The 14,902-nt window shown below is 54.5% G+C and overlaps 1 protein-coding gene across 3 annotated transcripts in view; it reads right to left on the bottom strand.

Annotated features, from left to right (window-relative positions):
• Positions 1–14,902, bottom strand: part of SBK1 (SH3 domain binding kinase 1) — a 53,899-nt gene that overhangs the window by 16,443 nt on the left and 22,554 nt on the right. The window contains exon 1 of one of the 3 annotated variants that reach the window (XM_070461132.1): positions 9,107–9,991. The exons of the other annotated variants lie outside the window; for them this stretch is intronic. The gene's annotated coding sequence lies outside the window, so the exon portion shown is untranslated. Of the gene's footprint in view, positions 1–9,106; positions 9,992–14,902 lie in introns of those variants that run through there. 3 annotated transcript variants of the gene reach the window in all.

Genomic DNA, 14,902 nt, shown 5'->3' with positions numbered 1-14,902 from the left:
CACAATGAGCAGCCTTGTACATAAGTCCTGTGGCAGTGTGCAGGTGTATATGTAGGATCAATTCTAGAAGTGGGTTGCCAGGTTAAAGGATGAGTGCACCTGGGATTTCTATACAGAGGCCGATGTCCCCCAAGGGGCTGTGCCACTGGCCCACCCGTCATCAGGAGAGGGCTGTTCTTGCTGGGACACAGCAGCTGCCCCCAGCTTTCTGGCTCTCTCCCAGCCTCTGTATCACTTTGTTTAGTATGTTATTTTGGAGTGAGGGGGAAAACAGGAATAAGTCTCTTATTTGCTTGCATTTGCATAAAGTAACTCTGGATGCAACCAGACACTAATGAAGGTGCTTGACCATCCTCAGCACTCACTCCCACTGTTCTGAGCCATCATGAGGGCTCAGCCACTGCTCCCTACCCTCCTCAACCTCTCCTTGACACAGCAGCCAGGGAGCCCATCAAACCCCAATCAGACCACATTACTCCCCAGCTCATCACCCTCCAGGGGCTCCCATCTCAGTGCAAGTCCTTACAACAGCCCTTGATTTACCCCTCTGCCCTGTCTCATCCCTCCTGCTGCTCCAGACACACTGGTCTCCCTGCTGTTCCCTGAATACGCCAGCTCCCCACCCGGGAGCTGTTCCCTCTGCCCCCCGACATCCACATGGCTCATTTCCTCCAAGTTCTGTGCCAACAGCACCTTCTCAACTAGGGCTATCCTACCGCACTCCCCTTTTCCGGTTTTACTTTTCCCCCCAGCAGAGTGTAGCCCTGTCTAACATAACCCTGTCTATTATGGATGTCTCTCTTCCCCATGAGAATGTAAGCATCAGGAGGGGAGGGACTCTGTCAGGCTGGTCTCGTTCACTGTGTATCCCCAGCTAGCACAGTGCTTGGCACATAGTAGGAAACTTAAATACTGGTGAATGAATGAATGAAAGAAGTGGGAACTCACCCTGACCAGGGGCAGGGTGAGAATTAAATTTTCACTGGGTACAGTCCTGTTGGATCTGGAGGGGCGGGGGCGGTATAAGGAAACAGGCATGGTTAGGGGGCCAGACAATCCCAAGGGAGTGTGTGAGGGGAGATTATGCCCACTCATCCAGGCTCAGCAGCCTGGGGTGGGTGTCCCCAGAGAGGGTCCTGGGGGGAAGGAGTGGCCCAGCTTGGTTGCCCTGAATTACCACATGGAGCTGGCCCAGGCTCAGGAAGGTGGGGGAGCTGGGAACCCCCCTGACACTCACCCCTGAGGAGAGCCCTCCCCCTCCACCCCCACAGCTAGTGCCCAAGTCTGGTTCTCTGCCACTTAACACCTTCTCAGAAGGGTGTCCCTGACCCTCCTGGTTTTTACCCCAGAGCAGAAATCAGTTCACACGTGGGCTCTCCCATCCACTGGGAGAGAGTTGGTGGAGGGGTAGGGGTGGGGGGTGGTCCAGAGCTTGGTCCTCTCACCCCAAAAAGAGAAGTGTGAATTGCCTGGGAAAGCTCCGGCCTTTGCTGCTCACGCCCAAAGAGCCTTGTGCAGCCCTGCCCCTAAACCCTTCTCTGCACAAGTTTCCAATCTATAAAATGAGCTATTTCATATCCCTTCATGGGTCACCAAAGTCTCGGTTCTCTTTCCCCTGAAAAATGTTCCCAGCCACCACCTACACACTTCTGCATACAACGTCTAGGCCCCAAGGAGCCCATAAGAGAGGTCAGGTAAGTCCTCTCCCTCTCCTTGGTCCTTTATTATTTTTTTTCCCTTGGTCCTTTAACACAGACTACCAAACATTCCGTCTAGCTCAAAAGGAAAAGAATATTCTCCAGTCTTTTCATCTTCCCCTCGTGGTGCATATTCTGGCTGTATCCCCTGCCTAAGCCTGACTAAGCCTCAGTTTGTCCATCAGTAAAATGGGATGAAAATGCCTATTTAATATGATGGGCTTCTGTGAGAATTAAAGGGGCACTTCCCACAGTGCTTGGCACAGAGCAGATGCCTGGTAAGAATTTGCTTCACCGAAGGGACTGAGACCTTGGTTCTATCCTGGACCCTGAAGATGCTGTCCTGTCTTGAGTGTCTTGGTTTTCTAGGCTGGACATGGGGGCCATACTGGCTTTACTAAATCTCACCCCCCGGACCTGCCTGAGTCAGGAGGGACCTTGGAGATCACACAGTCCACCCTATTTCCCAGGTGAGGAGACTGAGAGGGAGAGCTGAGACTGACCCGAGATCAAGCAGCAGAAGCTGGAAACCACTTGCTTCCCGCTGCCCTCCCCACCAGGGGCGGCCTGGGGTTCCCTGCGCTGCCGGGTTCTGCTTCTGGCTCCAGCCTCTGCCTCAGCCTCCCGCCCAGCTGGTGCAGTCTGCCCCTTCCCCAGGGCACAGCCTTGGTGGTTATTAATAGTCTGAGCTACGCCTGCCTGCAGCTGGTGCCCAGAACTGGGATAGGCGCTCCAGCCAGGCCCTGAGGGGAGGTGGGAGCCCTGGGCCTCCTTGTTCCCAACCTACCTGTAGCAGCCCCTACAGGTGCAGGAGGAGGCAGGAGCCTTGTTGCTGGGTGACGCAGGCAGAATGGCCCTCAGGGTCCTTGGCTGATCAGCCACCAGCGGAAGGGGGCGGTCACTGGGTGGGTGAGCAAGAGGCTCCTTGAAGAGCTGAGCCCTTGCCCAGCCCTCTCTGTGCCCCCCTGCCCTGACCCCTAGCGAGGGATGGAGTGGGAGATGCAGCCTAGCTTGGGAGCCTGGAGCCCAGATTGAGCCCTCCCCCGGGTGGAACCAGGTCACCACCACGTCTAGCCATGAAGTCACTTGGGTAAGTCACTTGCTTTCTCTGTGCCTCCATTTCCTTGTCAGGAAATAGGGTTAATAGTGGTCTGGGTTAAAGTGTTATTAATAATAGCTGACATTTATGAACCACCTAAAGTACTTTAGACATATTGACTCATTCATACTTCACAACCATTTTAGGAGAAGCTGCTCTTGCTGTTCCCATTATATCCATCACTGTGCAGGAGACTTGAGACTCAGAGAAGGGGCGATTAAGTGATGTGTCCAGTGGCACGCAGTTCGGGTGTGGCTTACAGAGCTCTGCCTGGCTCCAGAACATTCAGTAGATGTTTGCTGAGCACCTACTATGTGCTTGGAGTTGGAATACATTCACGAACCAGACGAACAACCCTGTCCTCAAGGACCTTACGTTCTCATTTGGAGTCAGATAATGATAAAGGTAAGTCAGTCAGACAATGATAAAGGTAAGTAAGAGATGGAAGTCAGATAGTGGGATGTTCTAAACGAAAAGCAAAGCAGGGAGGCAAGGAAATGCTGGGGGTAGGGAATGAAATTGTAGAAGGGCAGGGGACAAGGGGGTCCGGAAAGGCCCTACTGAGAAGGTTGTAAGCATGTGGAGGAGTGTGGGTCTGTGAGTCTTTTTTCTTTTTAATATTAATTTATTCGGCTGTGCTGGGTCTTAGTTGTAGCAGACGGGATCTTTAGTTGCAGCCTGCAGGATCTAGTTCCCTGACCAGGGATAGAACCCGGGCCCCCTGCACTGGAAGCTTGGAATCTTAGCCACTGGACACCCAGGCAAGTCCTCTGGAGACTGGATCTTGGGGAAGAGTCGTCCTGGCAGAGGCTTGTGCTCGCTGCGCTCAGGGAACCGTAAGGAGGCCGGCATGGCTTGCAGTGGAGGGTAAGGGACAAGGGCCAGAGGGGAGGGAGGAGGTAAGGGGCGGGGGGCAGTGGACAGGGCCTCAGAGGCCTCAGTGAAGACCTGCCTTTCACTCCGAGGAAGATGCACGCCAGTCTCTGGACCTGAGCAAACCTTTCCTGAAGCCAGCCCGTGCGCCAGGCCCCCAGAGGCCAAGAGACAGCAGGAACCTGCCGTGCTGCACTCAGAGACCCCTCCAGGCCAGCAGCATCCCACCACTGTCCTTGGAGGGGCCGAGAGAGGAAGGAGTGGGGAGCATTTCAGGCCCGGTGCTGCAGCTCTCAGCTGCCGTGGCCCCAGGTGAGGTGTGAGGGCAGCCTGTCCAGGAACACGGCCAGAGCCCAAGTTAGTTTCTGCCGGTTCCTTCTGTCTGGTCATGCCCTGTCAGCTGTGTGTGAATGATGGAAGAATGAACAGAATCCTCTGTGAATCCTAGATACCGACGCTTGAGTAAAGACCTTCACCCCAATCCTCTTTTCTTTTTTTACCTGTAAAAGTGGGGCTAACATTCCCTTTCTGCTCAGGGCTTCAGGGGGCTGATATTAACAGCAAAGCATAAAGGATACTTGGTGCCATTCACAGCACTTTACACACCTTCATCACTGAATCTTCACTATGACACTGCAAGTCAGGGACTAGTCTCATCCCTTTTTTGTAGCTGAGGGATCTGATGCAGAGAGGCTAAGCACCTTGCCCAAGGTCACACAGCGGGTCGAGAAGTTGTGCTTTTGACCAGTAGCCCCTCTTAACTGTGGGTCCCACAGCACTTCCTGGAGATATGTAGGATCAGGGCTAGCAGGTACCCGAGCTCTCAGGGTGGGATGATCTGATCTGCCTTAGGACTGTGGGCCTCCAATTCAAGAGAGCAAGATGCCTTCTTGCTATGTTGCAGGGCCCATCAGATGCAGAGCTATCCTGGGGCAGGGATCTGTACAGCCTCTACAGGGCCCGACCAGGATGAGGCTCTCTCCTGTCCTCTATCCAGTCCCCATCCCTGCCCGGCATGCAGAGGCAGCTGGAACATTCTCTGCCTCTCCCAGGACTGGCTAAGGCCACAAGGAAGGGAGTCACAGTGGCTGGACCCACTCATCACAGACCCCACAGCAGGTGGCAGAAGTCATAAGCAAATACTTAAGTAGCAGGCACCACTAAAAGTGCTCGATCATGTAAACCTCCCCACACTAGGAAGGAGCTAGGACTATTTCCATTCTTCATCAGAAGAAACAGGATGGAGGAAACTGCCTCATCCAAGGTCACACGGCTGGAGAGGGGTAGAGACAGGTCTGATGTTAGTTTCATATGAACCTTTGAGAGTTCATGGGGCTGGGCTCAAATCCCCACGCTGGGTTAATCAGGTGCTGTTCTCCGTGCTATGGGAGAGAGGATGTCCAGAGACCGGCGTGGGACACTTGACACTGAAAAACGCTTCCCTGAACCCTGATATTACATGGCTCCCCGAATGGGGGCTGCACTGGGAGTCTAGACCTATCCCCTCTCAGGCTGTGGCCAAGGTATATGGTGGGGGCAGAGGAGGATGGGGAGAAGGACAGGAGAGGAGAGGTGCTCTTAGAGCCCCACCAGGCTTTATGCCACAGCTTTGTGAGGCCAGAAGGGGGACCAAGGGAGTCGGGGAGGGAGGGGGAAGCCTGGACCAGAACAGATCTGTTGGAGATGATGGTCTGGCTCTGGCCAGAGGCCCATCTGCCTGGACAGGAAGTCTGGGACACAAGCCTGGGACACAAGCCTCAGCTGGAAAGCCGCTCTAGGCAGGAAGAGGACCTCAGCTACAGCTAACATAGATCCCACCCCTCAGGCTTGACTCTCACCCTACCCCCACCCAGAGCAGGGGCACGTCCTTAAGCACCACACAGATCTGCTTCTCAAACACCCACTGCCCCTTTCCTGAGGAGAGTACCAAAAGCCCTGTGGCTTCCCCAGCAGGAAAATCAAGAATAGTTTCTGAGCACGACTGGCTCCTATTGGAAAGGGCATTGGCAAGTGGATGAGGAACCTTGGCAGTAATGCCACCTGCCAGATCCTGTCCAAGGCCCTTCTCACGCTTTAGCTCACTTAATCCCCCTGCTGACCCTGAGGTAGGTATTATCCTTGTTTTCCACATAAGATGAATCTCAGAGAGGTTAAGTGACTTGCCCAAGGTCACACAGCAGCGACTCAAACCCCAGAAGTCCAGAGCTCAACTGCAGATCTCTGCTGATTCCTTTGGCCTCGGGATGCTGTTGACCTTCACCCAGGAAGACGGCACACCCCCTCCCAGGGACATGCCCTGTGCCTGGGGCCCACTGCTGAACTCCTGACCTCTGTGCAGCTACTTAGTATCACCCCTTGGTTGCCCCAATGTTTAGGGTTGGTTAATATTTTTGCATGAGTTTGGCATCAAGCCCCCCCCCACCTCTCCTGCCTGACCAAAACTTACAGCACTTTGGATTCAATCCTAGAGTCAGAACAAGGAGGACGATTACAGCTGACAGAACCTCTAGTCCAATTCCTCCCTGACATGTGGGGAAACTGAGGCCCGGAGGGCGGTCCTCCCCCACGAGGCCTCAGCAAGACCTTGATCTAGAACTTGGGACTTTTGCTCCTGGCGGAAGTGGGACAGTTAAAACAGGATTTTGCTGGCTGAATCCTTCTAGAAGAGAGGAAGGGGCATAAGATGGGGCCCAGAGTGTAAAGTGAGACCAGGATGGAGATGCTCTGGCTGATGGCGGAATTCAGGCTCACTGCATCACTTGGCCTTAAAGACCTTGGAAAGCTGCTGCTCTGGGGTTGTTCCGACCTGGCCTCGGGGGAGGCAGGGAAGACCTGAGTGCACAGATCTACAGAGACAAAGGTCACCCCCTGAGCAAACATTTTCTGGCCTCTACCTTAGTCCTGCAAAGCTAGATGCTACATGAGGGACCAGCAGGTCATGTAAATGAGTATACAGGCCAGGTGGGGCCTGGGGCCAGCTAGAGGATGACAGCTGATCTAAAGGAGGTCATCATTCTTCGGTTCTGGTCTGGGCTTGTCACAGCATTCAATTTTTCAAGAGGACCCCCAAATCAATATTTATATGTGACACTGCATGTTTGTTTAGCATTGGCAACAAACAGGAGAAAAACACTGTTTGGATCAACAAAATGTGTCGAGAAGTTGTGTTTGACAACATGTGCTATACAATATGCTGGGCTCTGGGTTAGGCAAAGCCGACGCTGCAGGGAGTGGGGGACAGATCTGGTCCTGTCTCCTGGAGCTTGGAGTCTCGAGGTGGAGATACACTCTCACAGCCACCAACCATCACCCAGCCCAATTCTACTCTCCATTCTGTGCCGGCCCAGGTCAGAGCAAAAGGGGAGGGTGGAGACAGAGAACTGCCCGTGAGCCATCCTGCAGTGGGGCTTTTCAGGTCGAGGGAACAACACATGGTGGAAGGAAGGAGCTGGGGGACACAGAGATGAGCCCGAAGTAGAGGATGGAGAGTGAGGAACGGGAGATGATGCTTCGGGGGTGGTTTCAGGTCACACTGCAACGGCTCTGATGGCGCTCATTCCAGACTCAATGGGGAGCCTTCGCAGGTGAGCCTGGAGGGGAGAGCTTACTCTCTGTCTCCCTCTGGCCTCTTGGTGGTTTTTCCTAGTCACAGTGACTCAAATCTCCACTCATTTAGCCGCCGACTCCACTCCTTTGTCGGTGGGTTGTCTGACAAGGCCGCGGGCTCTTGGGAACCCAGTAGGGGAAGAGGAGCTCCTTTAGAGATGAAGAGGGCACACCTGGATACTTCTGCGGGCCCAGGTGCGACTCACATCCACCCCGCCAGCTGCAGAGTGAGTAGCTCGCTGTCATTCTCTCTGGGAGATGCCACATGCTTGCCCAAGGTCACCCAGTCTTCAGAGCAGTGGGCTCCCCCACAGCCTGAGCTGAGATGGGGGGCTGTCTCAATTGCCCTTGAATTTGAAGGCGGGGCTGCCAGGGGTCTGACCTGGAGCCCCCAAGCCTCTTCTCCTGCTGGCCACATCCTACCCCTTAAGTCAACACCAACAGCACGTAGGGGTGGGGGCACTTGGTACTGGGAAGCGGGGAGAAGAGGAATCTGCTACCCAGGCTCAGGTGCTTCCTTCAGGTGTGGGATCAGAACTGACCAGACCCACCTCAACTGGTCCAACCAAGTATGGGCAAATGGAGAACAGCCCAGAGACATGATGAACAGGAAAGATCAGGAAAGGGGATGAAGTGGGGAAAAAGACCTTGACTGGAGTACCTGGTACCTCACAGACACTAGCTAAAGGTTTGTTGAATGAACCAGTGAACAAAGAAACTCCTGGTGGGGCTACCTGTACCTTCTTCAGCATCAGTGCTCGCCTACAGAGGGCTGAGAGAGGAGGCTGGCGGAAACCCCAGCGGCTCCGTGTGTTCCCTTGCACGGCCCCATCCCTTCTCAGGACCTCTGATCCAGAAGTCCAGGATAAAACATCCCCTGGGCCTCTCATCCTCCCATGAGCTGCAGGGGCTGGGGTTCAGGATCTCACTGATGGCCGGGCGGGAATACTGCTTTGTACACCACCTGTAAAGCTGAAGCCGGAATCTAGAACGGTTCCTTGGTTGTCCAGGACACGCTGACCCCCACCTGAGGTTTGGCCCTCGGTGTCCCAGAGGTCAGGAGGACAAGGGAGAGCCTTGGCTTTGCTGGCCCTGGGGCAAATGGGGACAGAAAGGTGCCCTGACCTGAAATGGCTTCTTGATCCAGACTTCCTCCCCTCCCCAGAAACCAGAGCCTCACTTTAGAAAGGGCTTGTCCCCCCACTTGTCCTGCAGGGAGCACAAAGTATGGCCTCGGTGAAGACCCCCATGCCCCCTGTAGTTTGGGTTGGGGGGGCAATGGGATCACAGAAAAAAGAAGGGGATCCCACTCATTCTCTCAAACACACCCCTTCCTTGACTTTCACAGACAAAGACACACACCCAAAGCCCCAGCCATCACCCCAGGGCCACCCACTGCAGGCCCCCTCACCTGTGGACACCCCAAATCTTCTCTTCCCAGGGGAGGACTTCACTTGAGAACTCAGCCTGGCCTTGGGGGGAGGGGTGTATATCCTCCAAGGACCAAGGGTCCCAACAGCTCCAGGCTCGCGATTTTGGGGGTGGACTCCCCACCCTTTTCTCCCTTCTTCGCGGCCGAAGGGTCTCTGCCACCACTCCCCCGCGGTCTGGGGAACTGTGCCCGAACCCCAGGGCTAGGGTGGGGGGTGGGGGAAGGGAGAGGAGGAGGGGGCGGCTCCTCCAAGCGAGACACAAAGAGACGTCCTTCAGCCTCGGCTCCATGGCGACGCTGGGGAGGGGGCTGTGCGCACCCCATACTTCCTTCCCCACCTGCAGGGCTAGGGACCTCGGCGGCCACTCACCTGCTGCCCCTCACCTGGGCCCGGCTTACCTGAGCTGGGGCCGCGGGGACGCCGCGGCAGGGGGCCTGGGCGCCGTCTCGGTTTCCGTCGTTAGCCCGGCCCGGGGGGCTCAGGGCGCCACGATCATGGGCCGGGATGAGAAGGGGGCCGCGAGCGGCTCAGTCGCCCCGGTCCTGGAGCTTTCAGTGGGGGTCCCCGAAGCCTCTTGCTGGTGAGGATAGCTCTTGCTGTCCTCGGTCCCTAGATTTGGGGTTTCTGTGCGCCGGAATCGGGGGATCTAAGACCCCTGATCTAGGGGCGTTCTGAGCTGGATTTTCGTGTCTTGAGGTGTGGAGTTGTAATGGCCAGGATCTTGAGAAGGGGTCCCCACAATCCCGGACAGGGGGTCACTGCGTTCTAGGTCTTGTGGGGGCCCAGACTGAAGAGGGGGAGTCCGCGGAACCGCAGGGAGGTCGCTGTCTTCTGAATACGGAGGTAGTCTCCGCTTTCCCCGGCTGGGGAGTCGATCTCTGTTGGATCTGGGGGGCCACTCGCTTTCCTAAAGGTCTCTGGGTCCTGGATGTGGTGGGGGGGTCCCCGCGTTCCCCGGCTGCGGGGGCTTGCTGAGTCCCGGCCACCAGCAGGAGCTGGGAGGAAGCCCCTCAGCCGCTGGGGGGCTCCGTCGCCGCCGCTACGAGCAGCCCGGCCCTGCGGTGCCGGACCCCGGCCTGGTCCGGGCTCCGGCTGCGGCTCCGGCTCGCGCTCCGCCTGGTGCTCGGGCCCCGGCCCCGGCGCCCGCCCGGGCAGCGCTCCATCGCGGCATCGCGGCTCCGCCCTCCGGCCTGCGCGCACCTGCCCGCCTAGCCTGCGGCTCCGCCCTCCGGCTCGCGCGCCACCGCCCGCCCCTTTGTCCGCCCCACTTGGCGCGCGCCCTCGCGCACGCGCACTAACCCCGGCGCGCGCTCGCCCTCCCGCCGCGCCCTCCTGCCGCGCGCCGCGGGGCGCAGATTTTCCCCGCGCGGAGGGAGTGGCGCGCGGCGCCCCCACCCCGCCTTCCGGCCGCGCTGGGTCCTAGCGCCCGTGGGCTGCTGCTCTCTCCGCCCGTCCCTGTCTTTTCTAGGTCAGAGCCCACAAGGGGGCGAGAATGAGGTTACAGAGGACTCGGGGGAGTCTGAGAGGGTCACCTGGTCCAGCCTCCAGGCCCCTGCGGGACCAGACTGTCTCAGACTGTCCCAGCCTGTTCTTGTGCGGCGGAGCCTGTGTCTTTTTCAAGGAGGGAAACATCTAAGCTCTGCAATCCGATATAAATTCATCAATCCGTCCATCCGTCCGTCCGTCCGTCCGTCCATCCGTCCGTCCGTCCATCCATCCATCCATCCGAGCAGGACCTCAGAGAACTAACTCAGGAAAGCCTACTTAGGAAAGAGGTCGTAATCTGGGGCTTTCAGGGTCAAGTCAGCCCAGGTTGCGTTTTCGACCCCTATTGTAAACAAGCAGTAGCCAGTCATGAGATGCAGCTGGGATTCGCAGAGTTCACCAGATAGAAGGGAGGGAAGGGGATTCCAGGCAGCAGCATGTGCAAAGGCACTACCCAGGTATGAAGGACCACTCTCTGTTTGGTAACTGGAAATTGATGACCTGGAAGGAAGTTGGGTGGGTGAGGATGGAGATGCGATGGGAACAGCTCATCCTCCCAGGCTCTGTTTTCCTTTCTTTCTCAGCCTCATCCATGCAGCCTCACCCACACTGTTTCCCTAAGGAGAAAACCCCTAACACGCCCTGCACCTTTCCTATTTGTCCACCCAGCACACTCTTTCCAACATACCTCTCCACTCTTCTAGAAGCTCGAGTTAGCCTGTTTGTTTCTGGCTGTGCCCACACAGCCTGTGGGATCTTAGTTCCTTGACCAGGGATTGAACCCTCCTAATCACGAGTCTGCCTGGGAATTCCCCATTTCTAGAAGTTTGAGAGCCATTGACTGCAAACTGACTAGGGTCAGGTGTAACAACATAGGGAATGGTGGAGATGAAGCAAACTGAAGCATCATGGGCCCTGTGTGGACAGATGATTTTTCAAGCAGGGAATCCATATTCTAAAATACAATTTTGGCCACGCCACACAACTTGTGGGATTTTAATTTCCCAATCACGGATTGAACCCAGGCCCTCAGCAGTGGGAGTGTGGAGTCCTAACCACTAGACCACCAGGGAATTCCCCAATTGTCCAACTTTGAAATGTTTGAAACAAATTCCCCAAATTCAGAAATACTGAATGGGCCAAATTAAACGTTGGTGTTTTAGTTGCTAAGTCATGTCTGACTCTTTGCGACCCCATGGGTTGTAGCCCACAGAGCTACTCTGTCTGTGGGATTTCCCAGGCAAGAATACTGGAGTGGATTGCTATTTCCATCTCCAAGAAATCTTCCTGACCCAGGGATCGAACTCTGGGCTTCTGCATTGGCAGGTGGGTTCTTTACCACTGAGCCACCAAAAATTCTTTGGGACCAAATCTGGCCCAGGGCCATCAAACCTCTTCCGGGAAGAATATTGCCTTACTTCCTACCTTGTCTCCCTCCAGCCTCTATCAAAACTTTTAAAAAAGAATCCAAGTCTATGTGACCATCAGCTCCATAAAGTACAAAGTAGATTGGGTTAGTCCCCTACATAAAATTGGCAGTAACTTCCTGTTACTTCTGAAAACACTTTCGAACTGTGATGCTGGAGAAGATGCTTGAGAGTCCCTTGGACTTGGAGGAGGTCAAACCAGTCAACCCTAAAGGAAATCAACCTTGAATAATCTTTGGAAGAACTGATGCTGAAGCTGAAGCTCCAATACCTAGACAAAGAGACAATTCATTGGAAAAGACCCTGATGCTGGGAAAGATTAAGGGCAAAAGGAGAAGGGGGCAGCAGAAGACGAGATGATTAGAGAGCATCACAGACTCAATGGCCATGAGTTTGAGCAAACTCTGGGAGATAGTGAAGGACAGGGAAGCCTGGTCTGCTGCAGTCCATGGGGTTGCAAAGAGTCAGACACGACTTAGCAATTGTACAACTACCACCTCCGAAAAAATCTAAACTTATCCTGACATTCAAAGCCCTTGGCCTTTCAGGTCTCCTACTTTTGCCTCTTCTCCATTCGGCCTTGACCTCAGCTGGTGTTCCTAGAACATCCTAGCACCCCTCTCTTTTTTTCTGTCTCCTCTGTCTAGAACATCTTCTCCTCCTTGTACTTCAAACAGCTTTCCTCCAGGCTACCTCCTCTGTGGGGACTTCCCTGGTGGTCCAGTGGTTAGGACTTTGCGCTCCCACTGCAGGGGCACTGATTTGATCCCCGGTCAGGGAACTAAGATGATCGCACACGTTGTGTGGTTGGGGGGCATGGGATTGAAGATACCTCCTCTATGTCTGTCTGCCTTTCCCCTCTCCTCCCTGTCCTGCCAGTGTTTCAGATTTCATCCTAACTGTGTTATAATCCTCTCCACCTGAGGCCTTATTGCCAAATATAAACGAATGGAGGGATTTGAGTTACTGGGCAGCTCGTAGAGGGAGACTAGAGAGGGAGGAAGGGGAAAGGGCATATCTTCCTGAATCTAACACCTGAGACCCAGAACATTAGCTTTTAGAGAGTACTTCCTCTTTTTGCAGATGAGGAAACTGAGGCCTAGAGAAGGGCAGAGGTGGAATTGAAATGTTCCTAGCCATAGTTATCAAGGGTAGTGCTGTTCAAGGCCACTTTCAGCAGAAGCCTTCCCTGATTCTTCAACTGGGGATTTGATTCCTACCACTGTGATTAGTGGGCTTTCCGGGTGGTGCTAGTGGTAAAGAACCCACCTGCCAGTGCAGGAGATATAAGAGACATGGGTTCGATCCCTGGATCAGGAAGATCCCCTGGACGAAATGGCAACCTGCTCCAGTGTTCTTGCCTGGAAAATTCTATGGGCAGAGGAGTCTGGCAGGCTACAGTCCTTGGGGTTGCAAAGAATTGGATGCAACTGAGTGCGTGTGATTAGTAAGTTTGCCAAAATGCACTGTGGGTAATCAGCCTCCCCACCCCCCAGCTCTGCAGGGTTGGAAGTCCTGGCCCCCAAAGGGGGCAAACTCTTACCAGAGGACACAGCATGGGTCTCATTAAAACTTAAGCAGCTATGGTTGCTGCCAGGACACTCTGGAAACTCTGTGTTCTGGGACCAGCAGGTAAGAAGAGAAGTCACTGTTCTGGTGGTCGACACTGACCCTGATTGTTTATTAGGAGTTACTAGACATACCCTGGTCAATTATTAAAATTGGTAATTCTAGTACCAATTAGGTAAAAGCAGGGCTGCTTTTACAAAGTGGGAGCAGGAAGATATACACGTGGAACCCAGTGAGCCATCAGAGTGATCTGTTGGTTATGATAACCAAGAGTTTGGCTTTTTAAAAATTTTTTATAAAAAAACAAAAAATTTTTTTGTGTGTGATTTTTATTTTTGGTTGTGCTGGGTTGCTGCATGCGGGCTTTCTCTAGCTGTGCTGCATGGGCTTCTCATTGCGGTGGCTTCTCTTGTTGCTGAACATGGGCTCTAGGGCACACAGGCTTGGTAGATGCAGCTAGCGGACTCCAGAGCAAGGGCTCAGTATTTGTGGCACACGGGCTTAGTTGCCCCGTGGCATGTGAGATCTTCCCGGACCAGGGATCAAACCTGTGTCCGCTGCATTGCAGTGTGGATTCTTAACCACTGGACCACCAGAGAAGCCCCTAACCTGCCTGGGCTTCCCAAGTGGCGCTGGTGGTAAAGAACCCACCTGCCAAAAAAACAAACAAACAAAAAAAGAACCCACCTGCCAATGCAGGAGATGTAAGAGACCCAGGTTCGATCCCTAGGTAGGGAAGATCCCCTGGAAGAGGGCATGGCAACCCACTCCAACATTCTTGCCTGGAGAATCCCGTGGACAGAGGAAGTCTGGTGGGCTACAGTCCATAGAGTTGGACATGACGGAAGCGATTTTGCATGCAACCCAGAGTTGAGACCCTTCAGGACTAAAGGTCACACCACCAGGTAACCTACCAAGATCTTCCCAGGTGACAGCTGAGTGTTCAGATAATTGAGAATGGATGGCGGTGGGGGTGTGGGAGATGAGTACCACTTACGTCCTCAGGTCAAGGGCAGCAGAGGGGAGGGGAGCTGTAGTTCGTTCCACTATTCTCCCTCTTGAAAGTTTCTGCTTGGAAAGAGAGGCTCATGGCACCCACGGAAGAGCCCTGTGGCACAAGGGGCGGGATGGGGCAGTCCTGGAAACGCACCACCCGGAGCTCTGACTGCGGGCTGCTGACTCTGGGGGCAGCAGTCGTGGAGTCTGCAGAGTTCACACAGGAGGTGCCTATGATCCCCTCCAGCCCATCCCACCCAATGACTGAGTGCAGCAGGGACTCTAAAACATCTAGTTCCTGGGAGACACAGAGCTTCTCTGATGGGCGACTTGAGATCCAGGACTCTCCACTGGCTTTGTGGGAACTTTCTTAACCTTGCCCTGCAGTTGAAGACTCTTCCTATCCCCTATTCCTTCTTTCTCTTTGCCAGATATCAGCTGTCTTGCAATCTGATGGTTCTCCCAGCCTCCTCTGGCTCCTTCTGTATGTTCTTTCTCAAGCATTCCGTGCCGCCCACCCCCCACACTGTAAATCCCTTGCACATCTGACCCCATCTTGGCTCACTTCTTGGCAGGCCAAACCAATACAGTGTATCTGAAGAGAAGAACTAGAGCATCTGTTTGAATGCTGCAAACATTGTTTGACATTCAGAGAAAATCCACCCTGGCCAGCTCACAGTTTTGTATCCACAGCAAATGCTGCCTTTGCAAGAGAGG

The sequence above is a fragment of the Odocoileus virginianus genome, chromosome 33, assembly GCF_023699985.2.
Source record: "Odocoileus virginianus isolate 20LAN1187 ecotype Illinois chromosome 33, Ovbor_1.2, whole genome shotgun sequence".
Lineage (NCBI taxonomy): Eukaryota > Metazoa > Chordata > Mammalia > Artiodactyla > Cervidae > Odocoileus > Odocoileus virginianus.
Note: the sequence above shows the minus strand (reverse complement) of the source record. Positions and strands in the feature narration are given on the sequence as shown.